Source organism: Uranotaenia lowii, chromosome 3, assembly GCF_029784155.1.
Source record: "Uranotaenia lowii strain MFRU-FL chromosome 3, ASM2978415v1, whole genome shotgun sequence".
In the NCBI taxonomy this organism is placed as follows: domain Eukaryota; kingdom Metazoa; phylum Arthropoda; class Insecta; order Diptera; family Culicidae; genus Uranotaenia; species Uranotaenia lowii.
Window position 1 is genome coordinate 305,245,540 of NC_073693.1, and position 17,862 is coordinate 305,263,401.

Sequence of the window (17,862 nt, forward strand, 5' to 3'; positions counted from 1 at the left end):
ACTTTCTCGCTTAGCCAGGTATTTAGACATCATTTTTATATCGATTTAATCGAACAGTGCCACCTGTTGGACATGTATTCGATATGGACCTTAACACATTGCAGACCAACTACGAGATATCCCGTTTTTTCACTAAGATGTATATCTCAAATGTTATACATTTTATAAAGAAACATTATTTTGCATAATTGTGTATAACACTTTCGATAACTCAATGATATTAAGTTTGGCCAGGTCGTTTCTGAGATAGAGAATGTCAATTTTTGGTCTTTTCGGGCTTAGATTTTTTCGTGGTCCTTAATTTTTTTAAATCAGGTTGGCTTTGGTGGAACTTCTGGGCTTCTGCAAATTTCAATATATTGAGTAATTAAGAAAATGAAGAGTAGGCGCGTGCTGAAGCGTCAACACGTGTTTTTTTGTGCTGTAAAAATTATATTGAAATTTTAAGAAACATTTAATAAATTTGAGGATATTAAAACTAATACAGTTGAGGAATGTAGAAAATGTGCGAAAAAAGTGTTTTTTAATAAGTTACGCGTGAAAAACCATGTACAGGAGCCGTTTGTAAGGTGCCAAAGGAAACGGTCGGAAGTTTTGAGTGCTCCATTTGCATAGTTGGTTCATGGAAATCAGTGATATAAAAATACAATGAGGGTTAGAATAATACGAAGAAATTTGATTTGAATTATTACTAACAGATGGCTGGAGTTTTTTTTCGCTTTTCAAAAATTTATTGAAAACTTTCAATATATTGAAATATCTTCTGATATTAATTCTCAATTGATATCGAAGTGGAGCCGAATGTGAACTAGTGATCGCTGGATGTCGTGATAGAGGTTCAAGGGAATTGGAATTGTAAGATTACGAGTTCGGAACAATTATTTGAGCCGAGTGTGAAGCCAAAAAGGATGAAATTTCCTTGATCATGGACATGAGAATCGGGATTGTTAGTGTCGTGTTATGGTAAATGATGATTGAAATTTTTATCCATGGATTGGGTACAATTACAAATATCGAGGGAAAGATATAAACTTTATATATGCAAGAATAATCAAGTTCTGTGTGAGAATAGGAAGATAAAGAAAAATGCTGTAGTCTTTGAACCTGTATAGAGAAAAAAGCGCTTGCTATGAATCGCCACTTGCTATTTGAATGGTGTTGTATGATACGTAGGCTTGATCAGTCGACAGGCTGTTAGTTTTCAAAAGATAGTCAGTTGGTTCCACATCTCAAAAAAGCCCCCATGTATTCAGCTGGGTACAACACAAAATTGGTGAGCTCGTTCCATTATTTTTGTATTTGTTTGTTTATTTTTGTATTGATTTGTAAATCATAACATAATTTTTCATCAATCCTATCTGCCAATTAGAATTTTCCGTAAACATAAAAAACCCTTCCCTCTCATGTCTGAAAACAGCATCCATTATGTAGGGTCGTATGAGTTCTCTGCAAGGTTCCGAAATTCGCTCGCGTTAGCTTCTATCTATACACTTTTCTCATAGCACCCTCAGGCAGCTTTGGTTAGGCCCATAGTACTTTGAAATATACAAGGTAGGCTATTCCGCTCTCTTTCAACGTATTGGTAAGAGGCCCCAAAAAATAGTTATGGAAAAAACTGGCAAATGTATGGAATTTTTCAGAAAAATCATTATTTTCTTAAAATTGACAATCATTAAAATTATGAGAAAAATATGCATTGATGCATTTTAATGAAACGAACAATATTTGGCTTTTCAAAATCGCTTAAAGTAATATGCAACGGGCTTTTGGTCGATTTTAAACTAAAATTTGGTGATTATTTTGCCTTGTGTGGTCTTTTTGTTGGGCAGTTTGAACAAAAATTGAAACAAATTGATATTTAATAACAGAAATATGAAGTATTTTACATTTTTATTAAATTTTGAACATAGACAGTAGAAAATATTTAATTGTTTGCTCTTAAAAAAGAGGGACGATGATGAAAATTTCGTTTTGAATGCGCATTATTTAAGGTTCAGATCCGAAAATCCAAAGCAAAAAATAGTTTTCGATGAGCCTGAAGAATCAATCTTTAATCTGAAGCCCTTTTCAAAGGAATCGAATGACTATTGTCGGAGAAATTAATAGTTTTTATTGCCGTTCCATATAAAACTGCCAAATTTTCATAACTATTTTCGTTGGTATGCAAGCATGCTGTGTACATACACGGAGCTTTGAAGTGAGGTTAAGCGCAATGGCCTACCTGTTATTTTCCATGTACTATGGGTTAGCCCCTGCCTTTGCTGTACGAACCGAGGAAATGCTGTGTGACATTTCATTTCCAAATTATCAAAGCGGGCCTTCCGTTTTCTTGTTTACGGATGAGGGGAAGGCTCTGTCCAAAACACAAATTGATGGACGACTCACAACAGAATTTTCCGTCTGATGCATAGTTGCTAAGCGATCTTAGTAGGGGAAATTTTTGTTTGTTGCATTCGCTCGCGATCGTCTCTATGTATTATTCAGCAGTGAAACATTCGGAAGTGAACTGCTCAAAATGTATCGCTTATATACCAATCGTAGACGCCGGGTAAGGCGGGAATGTTTGGGGGGTAGAAAATTTATACTTCCCCTGCTAAAAGCTACAAGCAATTCTGACCAAAGATTGCTGCGACAATCAGGAAAACAAAAACAGCTCGGATAGTCTGCTCGTGAATAGTTTTCCAACGATGCGCTCAGCAATGATCAGCGACAACTAGAATTTTGAATGTTGCAGATCACCATTGAGCGTCTTCGTTGTTGATACAATATTGTTGCATTCGCTTGACTGCCTTATACAGGAAGATAGATGCAACATACGCCTTCCCCTTTGGCTGAAAAGTGGCAAACTTGATTGCAGCAGGAAGGAAAAATAATTTTTTTGTACCTGTGATGAGTTGGCTCGCTTGGTGATTAGAGGAAAGGAGCGAATTTCGGATCCTTGGTTCTCTGCACCTGAAAAGTTTATTTAGCTGTTTCAGACCATCCCATCTATGATTACATTGACTTGTCACGGTGTGCATTGTGGTACCACACTAATACTCAATACCAGCACTTGAAACGAGTATTGAATCCAGGTACTCGTTTTGGCATCTCGTGTTGGGATTGATTATTAGTTGTACCTAATGTATCAGCCAATGCAAGATGTGTGTAGTCACCCTATGCTATGCTATGCTATGCTATTTCAATATATTGAGTAACTAAATTAAAGCGTCTGATAACATTTTTCATTATCTATGGATGGAAGATTAATATTCCATAGAAACATTTTTTTCTTTTTTTTTAACTTGCTCTTCAAAAAAAAAATTCTTGTTAAATGAGATCAATCTATCAGAGATTGTTCCTCAAGCTTCAATTTTTTTGTGAATCGTTGCTACGATCGTCCATCTGATCGATCTAGGACAGTGGTCGGCAACCTGCGGCTCTTTAGAGGTGAAGCTGCGGCTCTTCAGCTCCAAACATAAAAATGTTAAACTTTCCACAATGATTTTTTTTCGATTATAGTCGTTTTAACATCTTTATGTCATTCGCTACTTATATCAAAGATGCAGTTGGCGGAGAGTCATTCGAAAACTTATCCGGTACAACTGTGATCGATGATTATTCTTGAACTCGAACTCACGGACATCGGCTCAGGACTCAGGAGAACTATCACAAGCCCAGTTTCCATAATGATATTTCTAAAATTATCGAAAGAAAAATTTGATGTAAGTGTGTAAACGGTTCAGTTGATGAATATGGATATCAAGCAAAAAATCGAACCGTGCAGAAAACGAATCGTGCAAAAACTGTGCGAGGTCTGTGTTTCGAAATGCATTTTAGAAAAGTATATGAAGATTTGCAATGAAAACTGAATCACACAATATGTACGAGTAACAAAAATTGACTCTTATTGGCACGTGAAGAAACAAACTAAGTTCATTGCATAAATTTTTACTTAAAATTTAAATTGAGTATTGCTAGACAGTATTATAGGCAAGAATTCTAAACAAATTTGAAGACTAAGAGTTTATAAGGAATTTATAATGTGTATCAGTCAGAGAAGCTGTACCAAATTAAAAATCATTGGAAAGAGTTAATTAAGTAAATAAATACATTTTATTTTAAATCTTTTTTTTCAGATCTATACATTCAAAGCCAAAATATCGATTAGTGTTGAAAAAGTAACAATGTTACCAAATCACAACTATGTCAGATTGAATAAATTATTTTAGGAACGCCGTAAAAACTTTTTAAAAATTTGATTTCTGTATTTATGGGTTCAGAACTAAGATTCTGAATTAAAATCCAAAACACGAATAAAAACTATAGGCATATTTTCTTGACCAGATAAAAATGCCTGTGCTCATTAAAGGGTTTCGTGTGTAAATAAATCAACAATTACAATTGAAAAAAAAAAACAAACAAACCGAAACCATGTTCAACTTATTGACAAAAATCGATCAGACGGTTAAATCAAATATTAGAAAAAAAACCAATTGTGAACATCAATACAAATGAATATTAAAAAATATTAGTTAAAGGCGAAATTTGAAATTATTAATAAGTCGTGTTTGAAACCTGAGTTTGTTGATACTAAGTTATTGTTGTTCTTAGATGTTGGTTCTTTTATAAGTTTGAGATAATTTTAACAATTTATTTCATGTATGTTGTATGTTGATAATCCACCATGGGTGCACGGATTCACCGCAATTTCTGCCAAAGTATGTGTTCATGCGCATTCTTCAAATAATTAATATAACAAATCTACCATGCATCTCACACAATACCCGGACCCACATGGCTTCGTGTGAACTGTCATGAAATGAATGTTTTGCGTGTTATTGTGAGTATATTTTGGAAGAATGAATCAATCAGATACAAAACCAGTAAAAAATTTACAACATCTTCAATGTTATAATTTTACTACAGGTATTCCGGCATCCGTGTATATAGCTGGCTAGTTTGTACATGATTGAACATTCATAATTATTTAATTAAAATGATGAAATACATGTTACCTGTTTGTAGATACATTAATACAAACCCATCACGGCTACCAAAAATGGCTCGACAGAACATCTGAAGTATTGCTCTTCAACTACCGCGTTGATAAAAATCTTGTTCCTTCTGATTTCATTTCACCGACTCCCACATAATAAACCATTTTTTACCCTTTTCAAAACTCAAACTTCCCCATTCACCGTGCTATTCCAATTGAGCTTTTACTTCTCCAATGCAAACAGCATGCACCTCGTCGAAAGTGGTATCAAGTAGAATCTGGCAAGAACTTGTAAGTTTTGCCACTCACTTTCATCTCGAATTGTTACTACCATTTTCTCCCTCTATAGGCAGTGCTGACCACTATAAGCTCAAATCCAAGCTCAAATTATTTGAATAATAAACACCACACATTTCAATCATCACAATTTTAATCATCAAGCCGGCCGTTATCAATTAATAGCACAGCTATCACCTACAAACTCGTCTCACGCTTCCCTCCCTCCGTAATTATATCTTCTAAACTTGTACCCACTATCTTCCAGCTTTTGGCTATATTCTCTTCCACTTCTTCTATTTTCAATATCGCGAAACACCCACCACAAACAGCAAGCAGCTAGAAATTTCAGCGACTACTTCGAAAAAAACCATCGAAGCAACCGCTGATTTTCGTGCATAGAAAATCCATAACTATGTCGCATGTTGACTAGGCAACCATTTTGCGCACGCATCGCACACTAAAGTATGTACGCAAAAATGTGGAAATCATGTCTGGGCTTGTTTGAAAGCCTAATTCTTCGGACGAAAATTTTCACTAAGTAATTTTCCAGCTCACTTCATAGAATCTTCACATTTTCCGCATTCGTTTTCACCATTTCCATACAAACATTCACTAAATTAAGCTTTTGACTATGGTCACACACAATATCCCCTCTCTAGCAGCGGCAACATTTCGTTGCTTAATACTTTTTATTTACACTTGACTTTTAGACTTCCAGAATCTTCGAAAAAATTCTAATTTTTATCTTATGATCTCGGGAAACGAATCCATTTCGCGATTATTGAGGTATCATGTGACTATCACAATTTTCACCTTAAAACCAAGGCTAAAACGGGACACAAAAAAAACGAACCGCGCCCGGTGAGAGAACAACGATGACTGTGAATTTTCCAATAACTATTTAGTTTCCAACATTTGTTGTGCAAATTTAGCAAATTTGGTCTGTAGTAGTAAATTTAATTCTTTTGTTTTAATTTTTCTATATCCAATTTCCAAATTTCAAATTCCGATATTCCTGTGGTAGAGCGAGAAAGTTACTACGCTTTCAAAACCAGTTAAAATAGTACCGTAAACTGGGGGAACTTTGATCACTTTTTTCGTTCATTTTTCAATATTTTGGAAGGGGTTGCTTTTTTGTAATACCTAAAAACTTTAAAACCCTTACTAAGGTGAGGAGTATTAAACATGATCATTGATTACAGGAGATTCAAACGACATTGGTAATTAAAATTAAATGTTTGTTACAAAACCAGATTTTGAGTTTCGGGGTAACTTGGATCACTAGGGTTTTTACGTATCTCAACATCTTCAAATTAATTGTTTTGATAGCATTAAGCACAGAAAGTTAAAAAAAATCGACAACAGCAATGTTTTGTTTGGACTCTATTGAAATTTTCAACGTTTTCTTTCAAAAACAAATATACTCGAAAGATGGATAATGTTGCTGCATACATTAAGGGGCAAAAATAACAAACATTTCTCAATATTTTTTGGCCTCAAAAACAAATAAAATTTTACCTTCACGCAATTCCCTAAGTCCTCGTACTGTTCCCATGTTCTTTTTTTTTTTTCAAACTTAATCATTTGATGGGGTTTTTAGCATTTTTTTCTATATGGGCTTTTTCATGGAAAATGACCGTTTTTTTTCAATATCCAAAAATTATCATCAAATGACTACAAAAACAACACTTAAACTTAACCTAAACCAAGAAAAAAGTTGAACTTTCACATTATACAACCCATTTGCTCCTAAATGCTTAAATTTGATCAGGAGAGATGTTTGTTTGTGAGCCTTCAAAAAACCAGATATTTTAAGATTTTTAAATTATGTTTTAAGTAATATAAAAAATCTCCTGACACAATCCAAATTTAGCTTATTTGTATCTCAATTTACAGGCTTTCAAACGTAGTAAACAGTTTTCAGATATTTTAACTTTATACTTAGTTAATGGTGATTATCTGGAAAAATTTCATGTTGATCAAAGTTACCCCGCTGATCAAAGTTCCCACAGTTTACGGTATATTATAAAGGAATAAGTATTTTACACTAATAAATGAATATCTATCACAGCAACCTTTAATTTATGAAAGTTCCCAATACAAAAGTTATGCAAGAAGAAATGGATGGATCTCACCAGTGTTTAAGGAAATGTTGAATTTTTCCCGTTTGGTCGAAGAATCATCTTGGCAACACAGGTTTGCGGGTCGTCTTGCTCAGCTACGTTCGTAAGGTTCAACAATCATCATTAACACTCAAGCCATGGCCTCCCATGCACTGACGAAACCATCATCAAACCCATCTATCGCATAGATAAAACGCACACACTTTCCCTCTTGTTTAAAAACATCGCATCCATGAGCGTAAATATTGAGCTACATGTTTGCCGATCATTTCTGCACTGAATCTTCTCAAGATTTTCTTCCTCCTCTCGAACAAATCATATTTATCACCATGTCACAATTCATCTATGTGCATTACGAAGCCCCACATTCCGAGCATGTTTCGCAAATGTTGCTATTTCGGCTGTGTCCAACAGCTCAATTATAAAACATCGCCGACAAAAAACGGTAGCACCAGGGCTCCGCTTAACAAAGCACACACACACACTGAAACTAATGAAAACCCAAGCCACTTGAAATGGTTGCAAAAAATTGCGATTGATCAACGTATGTTAACGAAACCAGGCCCAATTCACAATCCGTAACCGACAACGATAACTTCAATTCTAAAAACTCCAATGAGACGCGTATCTACCAAAAATTCGAGGCAAAACAGAAAAATCTCGCGGACCGAAACTCGATTTGTTTCTTTCGAGCCAATTTTAACAATTTATTTCATACTTATAAACACCGATTTCATGAGACTTTTTGTTCTTCTTTTTGCATTTTTATTCTTCATAGACAGCAGGAACATATGACTTTCATTAAAATATTTACTCATACATGTGCTTTCCACTGAAAAACTAATGCGGCTTTTCAAACTTAAAAATTTGATCAAATTCGATATTTTGGCTCTTTCGACTTAAAAGGTTGCCGACCATTGCACAGTGGTCCAAAAGGGTCTGAAATGGAACTTTTTTCCTGGTGCTTTTGTCTATCATTTTAGCTATAAGTTGTCTTCAGAACATTTACTAGTAAGATTGTTTCCCATAACGTTAAAGTATCAAAAATTAGTCACAGCCTGCTACGATAAAAATAAAAACACTAACTTTTTTGTTTGAAAAGATAGAGACCAAATTTGTTCTACAAAGTTGTAGATGTCATCAAAATATGAAACTTTGCTGAAGTAATAAGAGCTCTATCTCTATTCAGTGCCGAGTTATAAAGGTTTTAGTTTAAAACATACTAAAAATTTGTTTTTTGTACTTAACTATTGTAAATTTTGAACTTACATAAATATGATGTTGACAACAATACGCACATTTTGCACTAGATCCTAAGTCTCTACGACCTTGTCTTCAGAAGTTATCGCAATTTTAATTTTTATTTTTCCTTAATTTCAAGAATTTCTAGGGTAAAATGGGGCAAGTGGATCCATATACTAAATACCACATTTTGAAGTATGATTCAAGTTCTACAAACTTAGCCAGAAACTACTTGTCTCCACGCGCCCGATTTTGAGTACGGTCGGCATCAATTTGTTGAATTCTTAGATTTTAACGAGAAAATAGAGATTGATTGTTAATAATTCTGTCATATCTGCTCAAGGAATGAATTTTCTGTTTTGGTGTCTTCGAATGAAAGTTGCAACATCAAGCGAGCTATTGAATGGTATTTTTAAGGGAATATTTGATGATACCGTTTGTACCATTAAACAATTTTTAAAGCGTTTTTACGATTTTAACTGGAAATGTTTTTGGTTATTTTTTTTTAATATTAAATTTGAAAAGGTGATAAAATTTCAATGCGTTTTGATGTGCTATTTGATGATTTCGGTTGAAAACTGATAAAGTTATGTGCATTTTAAACATGTTTTTATTTCAACGATGACAATAAAACTCTATTTTCTCGTTAAAATCTAAGAATTCAACAAATTTATGCCGACCGTTCTCAAAAACGGGCGCGTGGAGACAAGTAGTTTCTGGCTGAGTTTGTAGAACTTGAATCATACTTCAAAATGTGGTATTTAGTATATGGATCCACTTGCCCCATTTTACCCTAGAAATTCTTGAAATTAAGGAAAAATAAAACTTGAAATTGCGATAACTTCTGAAGACAAGGTCGTAGAGACTTAGGATCTAGTGCAAAATGTGCGTATTGAGTATCGCAATAAATGTTGTGAACATCATATTTATGTAAGTTTAAAATTTACAATAGTTAAGTACAAAAAACAAATTTTAAGTATGTTTTAAACTAAAACCTTTATAACTCGGCACTGAATAGAGATAGAGCTCTTATTACTTCAGCAAAGTTTCATATTTTGATGACATCTACAACTTTGTAGAACAAATTTGGTCTCTATATCTTCAAACAAAAAAGTTAGTGTTTTTATCGTAGCAGGCTGTGGCTAACTTTTGATACTTTCATGTTATGGGAAATAATTTTACTAGTAAATGTTCTGAAGCCATCTAATAGCTAAAATGAAAGACAAAGGCACCAGGAAAAAAGTTCCATTTTAGGCCCTTTTGGACCACTGTGCATTGATCTAGGAGATCGATATTTTCTTGACGATCGAACAATCCTAGTTTAGATGTTAGTTCAATCAACAAAAAAAGATAATACTGGAAATGATTTTTTGTTGACAATTATGAAAATTGTTAGTATTTAAAATAAAAACATCAAATGCAACAACCTTTTTTTTAATCAAAGGAGCTCATGAGCATGGAAAAACTATTTTTTACCATTAACTAAGCAAATAAAATGATATGCCAAAACAACGCAGCTGGCTTTGTTGCAACTTTGTTTGTCAGCGATTATAACTACAGATAGTAAACTCAACTCAACTCATCGGACTTTTACTGTTCCAATGAATTGATGAAAAGTAAGTTATTCATCCGGATAGTGAGTACAATATTGAGTGCGATATGAATTTATATAAAAATAAATTACCAGTAAAATTGATCTTCTTCAGCCAATTCTGATTCACTTTCTCTAACAACTACCCCTTTATTCTTCCATTTACAGCAGTGCATGTAGCAGTAGGCCAATTTAGCAATTTTAAAATTTTGCCTACAGTAGGGCAAATGAATTCCAAGCAAATGGGTCATCGTGTCAGACATTTACTCGAATTTCAAATCATCGCCATCCACACCTAACTTGTTGAATTCTTTAAAGTGATCAAAATAACGATAAAAATTGCCGGAGTCCGTGGCATAGAGCAAAAACTTCAAGTCTTCTAAGCCAGAGGGCATGAGATTGAATCCCGGTCCCCGGTATACGTAGTACACTTTCTATGGGTTGGTGGTGTTAGCATTTGTAAGATGCTAGCCATCATATCTTCGAAAGATGTTAAGAGTTAAGATAATGGATTCTCTTCGAGGAAACGTCAGTGTTTGTGTTCGATTAAAAAAAAAATGTGAGAAAAATTCTTGTCAACAGGGAATGTTCTTAAAATGGTTGCTTCCAACAGTGACATCAATCAAATTAAGTCGAAAAGAGAATGATCATGTTTAAGAGAAAGCTGTCTATGGAGTCTGTCTCATATGATGCTTAGTTTACCAATAAATTATGGAAGTTCGAGGCTATTTATAGAGAAAACTACAGTTTGATATTGGCGATTTGCAGCAAAGCTATTTCACATGCCACACCAACTGGTTGTCAATAATAGAACTAACAAAAGGGTGTTGATAAGCAGTTTTTCAACACGGCAGTGAGTTGTTTTAAAAATTAAGGTTTTTGTGGAAACTTTCAAGTTTCTGAAAATAATAATTGCAGAATCTTGTAAGAAAATCTGCTGTTTTTCGCATTAGTAAATATAATTAGGCATGTTTTATATTTTTTTCTTAGCAAATTTAATTTTGATCAATTTGGAGGCAAACCAAAGTGGAGCTATTTTGGAAGAGATCAATTTGGTGGATGCATATCAAAATCAAGGGGTTAATGGGTCGCTTAATGAGGTGTTGAGGATGCCCGGGTTGTATAAATATTTATCATAATCTAAAAGGTCGCAGGCACGATTCAATAGAAAGTATTTGACGCAAAATATTAGTAGGACCACTAGAAAGATTAGTAGGAATCCTACTTGCCGTCCCATTGTTTTCTAGTGGAAAATGGTGACTCGTTATATACTCATCCGTATATTACATACGCCCTAAACTCCATTTGGGGCCTCAGACCACTTCCCAAACTGGTAACTACCCTAAAGAAGTACTTCGGAAGGGGGTCTAATTCACGCATACGCGCTACTCTTGCAACACTCGCTTAGAAGTTCATCTATATATATAAAAATGAATGTTTGTCTGTCTGTCTGTTCCCTATAGACTCGGAAACTACTGAACCGATCATCGTCAAAACTGGCATCTGAGGGTTTTTGAGGCCGGGGATGGTTTCTGTAATAGTCAAAACTCTATCCGACTTAAGGAAGGAGAGGCTTCCATACAAAATTTGTAGTTTTTCGGAACAAATTAAAGTCATGACATCCATTTTCTTGAGATTTTTTTTCCTTTGGGCGGTTTATTTTTCCGTCTCTCTGGTCGAGGCGTCGCAAAAGGAAAGTAACCCAGGCATAGCATACTGATCAGTAGGAATATTTTGGCGCGTATTTCTCAACCTGGGGTTTGTTTTTCGTCTCCATGGGCGAGCAAACGTCGACGCAAGAGGATAGTAACCAAAGCACACTGTTCATTGATTGCTGGAAAATTTAAGGCGCCTGTTTCTCAAACACGTGGGGCGATATGCAACCTAGATGGGTATTTTCTTGCTTATTTGATTTGTACACAGCACGTAGTAATAAATGACGCCTATATGTGACACGGATTGGTATTTTATCAATCGAATCAAAACCAATTGAAAGATTTGCTAAAATACTTCCCTATTTAGTTCGTGTTAATGTAGGTAGCATTCGACTTTTCATTCAAGGAACATTAGAACATGTTCAAACGTTCAACTTTTTCTGTTAAAAAAAATTAAAAATTATGTTTTCTTCTAGAAATTGTTACTTCGGCCCAAATACACAACTGAAACGAATTTAGAAATGAAAATGGGTGCTTTTTATTTTAAATAATTCTGAAAAAACCATCGTACTTTTTGCTTACATACCAATTCAAATACGTACTTAACATGAAAAGTGTTTTTGTATTACATGGCTGCATAAAATAGACTTTTGATCCGCTTCGTTTTTGAAAAGCGAGACTTTAGAACTGATATTCAACTGGACGCAAAATTTTTAAGAGAAATTTTTAGTTTACCCTTAAAGTGTTAAAAACAATATTCCCTTCTGTCGACTTACACGGTGGGGCAAGGGCAAACGTCGAACTTTTAAGAAATTCATCTTCAAAATGATTCAATATGTTGGAAAGACCACAAAGGGTATTCCGAATGTTGAAAGCGGATATTGAAAATTCTTAAATGTCTTTGTAAATGAAGGTCATTCCCTTTAAACAGCATTCGTTAAAAGTGGAGTAACAAACATAAATTTATATTGCAGAAATACTGCAGATATATCAGTGAAATTTGATAGAACAAAAAACAGGAATCCGTATTTAATCCATTTTAAAGCCATTACTCTGACGCATCTGTAAATAAGCTTTGCATTGACACTTGCCCCAATATACGGGACAAATGTAAACTTAGAAATTTGTTTTTGCCTTCATTTTTGTATATTTGACTTTCAAAGAGAAAATAAAAAAAAACGCTGAGAACTTATTTAGTGACTGATATTTTTTTTAAATATTTATATGTTTACCGTAGTAAATTTATTTAAAAAAAAAAGAAATTTGCACTGTATTTAATACATAACTTATTTAATATATTTTTCATTAACATGATAAGTGCTGTTTGGGTATCGAGCCGGTTAAATTTGCCTACCTTCTTCAAGCAGTGGGGGACAAAATTGAAAAAGATGGGAGAGCTCCCATGTAAATTTAAGATAAAGAGCTTTTCAAAGAAGGGACTATATTTAAAAAGGTTTTTTTGGGTACAGAGTACAAATTTCAGATCTTGAAAAAAGAGTTTAGAGATCAGTAAATAATATATACCATCTTTGAATTGCTATTCAGAACTGCAGCTGCAGCTCTCATTTCAAAGTTGTTGGTTCTGAAATATGATGAGGTTTGATTTAAAACAATGCTCTCTAAAATCTAAATTTTAATAAATTTTTACAAATTACATTTATTCCTGGAAGGTGTAGCGAAGCACAACGGGTCAGCTAGTATTTAAATAAAATATCATCCTGACCAGCCGAGATCATCTTCGCGTCGTTGTCCGATCGGCTACGCTGATTGTTTAACATAGTTCATTATCACATCTTCTGTAACATGTTGTCCGCTGTCGTGTCTGGTCTGCAGGCGGCGAATATGTTGGCACGTTCCTCTTCAAATCATGGACAATAGAAAACACGTGTTCGGGTGTCGGGGTTCGTCACCGCATGTTAGGCAGACCGGCGAGGCCACATGTCCGAACCTGTGGTACATCATGAAGCATCCATGACCAGTCAGGAATTGCGTCGTGTAGAAATCCACTTCTCCGTGTTTTTTTTTCTCCATCCACTCCTGGATATTTGGGATCAAACGATGGGTCCACCTTCCTCTTTCTGAGCTGTCCCACAGCTGCTGCCAGTTGGCATGATCTAACTGTCATCCTGCCTCTTTGCGGAGAAATCAGGTTTGATATCCGGACCATCTCGGTTTTGTGGTGAACCAACTGCAAACTCTTGGAGCCTCTGCCTAGAGCCAATGAATGCTTAGCTGGACGATTTCTGTTGAGTAACTCGTCGCTAGTAGCACGACGTTGTCCGCGAAACCAACCAACTTTACTCCCTCTGGCAGGCTTAATGTCAGCACCTCATCGTACGTAATATTCCACAGGCCCGGACCCAGTATCGACCCTTACGGTACTCCAGCTGTAACATTCATTTCCTGAAATCCTTCGCTCGTCATGTATTGAAGGCGTTGCGCACGTCCAATGTTACTACCGCACAAAAACGATCCCCTATTCTCTTCTTGAGGTTGGCTTTATCAGCCGTTTCGATGACAGTTCGAATGGCGTCGACTGTGCTTCGCTCTTTTCGAAAGCCGAATTGATTGTTGGACAATCCGTCTTCGCTCTCGGTGTACCCATGGATACGATTCAAGATCACCTTTTCCAGAACCTTTCCAACAGTATCCAGCAGGCATATTGGCCTGTATGCCGATGGGTTCCCCAAAAGCTTTCCTGGTTTGGGTAGCAGAGCCAGCTTCTGCCTTTTCCAAACCTCTGGAAACATCCTTTCCTCAATACAAATTTTCAGTAACGATCGGAACATTTCGGGAAATTCCATAATCACGGCCTTAACTGCAATGTTCGGGATACCATCTGGACCGGGAGCCTTTTCCAGCGGTACCGGGGGGTTCGGAAGCAAATTGTGCACGATGGTATGCTGGGATTCGCCGACATCTTCAGAAACGATTTGGCCGTGCTGTTCCTTGTAGAACCGTAAGGAGATGTCCTCCTTGGCGACCTTCTCGTACAGCTGAATAATCTCTTCGCCACCGGCCACCGGAATTACCAAATCCCACATGACTTTCTTGACCCCGCTTTTGGCCCTCCAAAAACACTTGGAAGCAGAGCCGTACGGCGTTGAGATCGATGGTGGTGGATTGTTTGTTATGATCGTAACCAGCTGGAAAAAGAGCTATCATTAAAAAAGGAAATCCCAAAAAGCAAACCGTCACTTACTCCTGAACGGATCAACTCGAATCACTTCGCACAATCGGAGCACCTCCTTCTCACGGAGCACCAGCAGTCCTTCTTCATAATGACTGTTTTTTCGTGATGGTGCAAATTTTTTCCAGGCCTACTTGTGTAGATGGATGGTTTTTTTTTCATATAATATGCACATATTTGTAATTGTATATATGCAATCGGTGCATGCAGCTGACTGGACTGATGCACGTTTAGAGTTAAAACCCGAATTTATGGCATTGATCGCAGCCCTACGCGCGAAATTTTTCTCTCAACAATGACCCGTATTGATTGGGTATGTACCTACTGATAATTTTCATGAAAATTTAAACAATGTAAAAGTAAATATACGGTAAATTTGTCCGTTTATTAACAATTTAACCACAATATAAACTCTTAATGACTCAGAACAAATTTGAAAATTTTTCAGGTAGCCAAGCGGGCCGAACGTAGCTCTGAATAATTATATAGACTAAACAAAATTTTATTGTTGGGTTGCATGCAGCTTCCAAAAGGCCAGTTTGACATGCCTACTATTCACTCTAACTCTCCATGACTCAGGTTTGAAGGAAAACAATTCAGGATTTGCCAAAATTGGAAAAATGCTCATTTTCATATGGGCGGGGTTTTCGCGCATTCTGAGTTGTTTTTGTTCAGGCTTGCTCGGGAGAACGAAAATAACTCAACCTTTTATGGAATTATACAGCAGTTTCGAATTGAATTTTGAATTTTTAATGAGAAATACAACGTTGTAGTGTGTGGTCACGTTTTATATTATTTATTTTTTTTAAACTTCAATTTCGTATCCAAAAAAACAGAAAATCCAAGAAATTAGTCTCACGCAGGATGAGAAAGGTGATTTGATTGCTTCACTTTTACTTCGATGCGAACGTTATCTGTGCTTCTGTTTTGACGTTCATCAGATCCACCATCTTTTGAACCGCTTGAGACACTTCTTTTTGCTCCGGTTAGGCATGCATTCCGTAATCCGATCCCAACGATCCGGTACGTTCTCTTAATATCGTCATCGGTCGAAAAGAAACTGCAATTGAAAAACAAATCATTTAAAATTAACATTTTCTATTAGACGTCCCGCAATAACTAACCTCATTTTCTTCAGTCCCAGCACAGCATATTGGTTCTGCTTATATTCAGCAGCCAGCACTTCCTGCTGTTCGAGGGGTTACAAATATTACCGATAATAACCCGATCAGGAGAGCATATCAAAATAATAACTCAAACGTATTTCACCAAGATATTTACATCTGATTCAGTTATTATTAAGTAATCTAAATTTTCGATTTGAAGTTTCTCCAATCTGAATTAAATCTTAGACTTGAATGGGGCTGAGCTCATTTTCAATGATCAAGATTTTTTTCGGATTGTCCTAAAATAAAATGATTATATCTTATTTTGATATATGTGCAACTTTTTTTGAAACACCCGATCAGGAGTGCATATCAAAATAATTACTCAAACCTATCTCACCGAGATATTTACATCTGATACAGTTATAATTAAGAACTCAAAATTTTCAATTTTAAGTTTCTCCAATCTGAATTATATCTTATTCTGATTGACAAACATGAATGGGGTTGAGCTCATATTCACTGATCAAGATTTTTTTTCGGCTTGTGCTAAAATAAAATGATTATATCTTATTTTGATATACGTTCAACTTTTTCTGAAACACGGACATCGAAGTCAACGGCTCAAACCTTACATTAACGAGTTTCGCTCAACAGATTCAAAAATTGAATCAAATTTTTGGGGAACTAAAAATGGGGCATGGTTTTATCAAATAATGTGGTTTATTGAACTTCCACTAGAAAATTTTCTCGAAGCACTGATATCTTGATAAGTTATAATTTTGATATAATTTGTTCTGTCCAATATCAAACTATGCTATCTGAACGAGATATAATCTTGATAGGAGCATATCAAAAACTGATATAATTTAGCTATGATCGTATAGATTTTTTGATATAATTTGAGATATTTTAACATCCTACGAGTACTAAATTATAACTCATCCAGATAGGAAAAAATTGAATATCAAAATATCTCATCTTGATATAATTTAGTTTTTCTCTTCTGATCGGGCACGGACATCGAAGTCAAGGGCCCAAACCGTACACTAATGAGTTTCGCTCAACTGATTTATAAAATTTAATCCCATTTTCGGGAAACCAAAAATGGAGCATGGTTTTAGCATATAATGTGGTTTATTCCCGATCAGGAGGGAAAAACTAAATTATATCAAGATGAGATATTTTGGTACTAATTTTTTCCTATCTAAATGATTTATTATTCAGTACTCGTAGGATGTTAAAATATCTCAAATTATGTATATCAAAAAATCTATACGATCATAGCTAAACTATATCAATTTGAGATATGTTCCTTTCAAGATTATATCTCGTTCAGATAGCATAGTTTGATATTGGGCAGAACAAAACCTATCAAAATTATAACTTATCAAGATATGAGTGCTTCGAGAAAAGTTACTAGTGGAATGTCAATAAACCATATTATTTGCTAAAACCATGTTCCATTTTTGGTTTCCCAAATATTGGATCCAATATTAAGGATCTGTTGAGCGAAACTCATTAATGTACGGCTTGGGCCGTTGACTTCGATGTTCGTGTTTCAGAAAAAGTTGTACATATATCAAAATAAGATATAATCATTTTATTTTGAGACAACCCGAAAAAATTCTTTATCATTGAAAATTATCTCAAACCCATTCAAGTCTGTCAATCAGAATGAGATATAATTCAGATTGG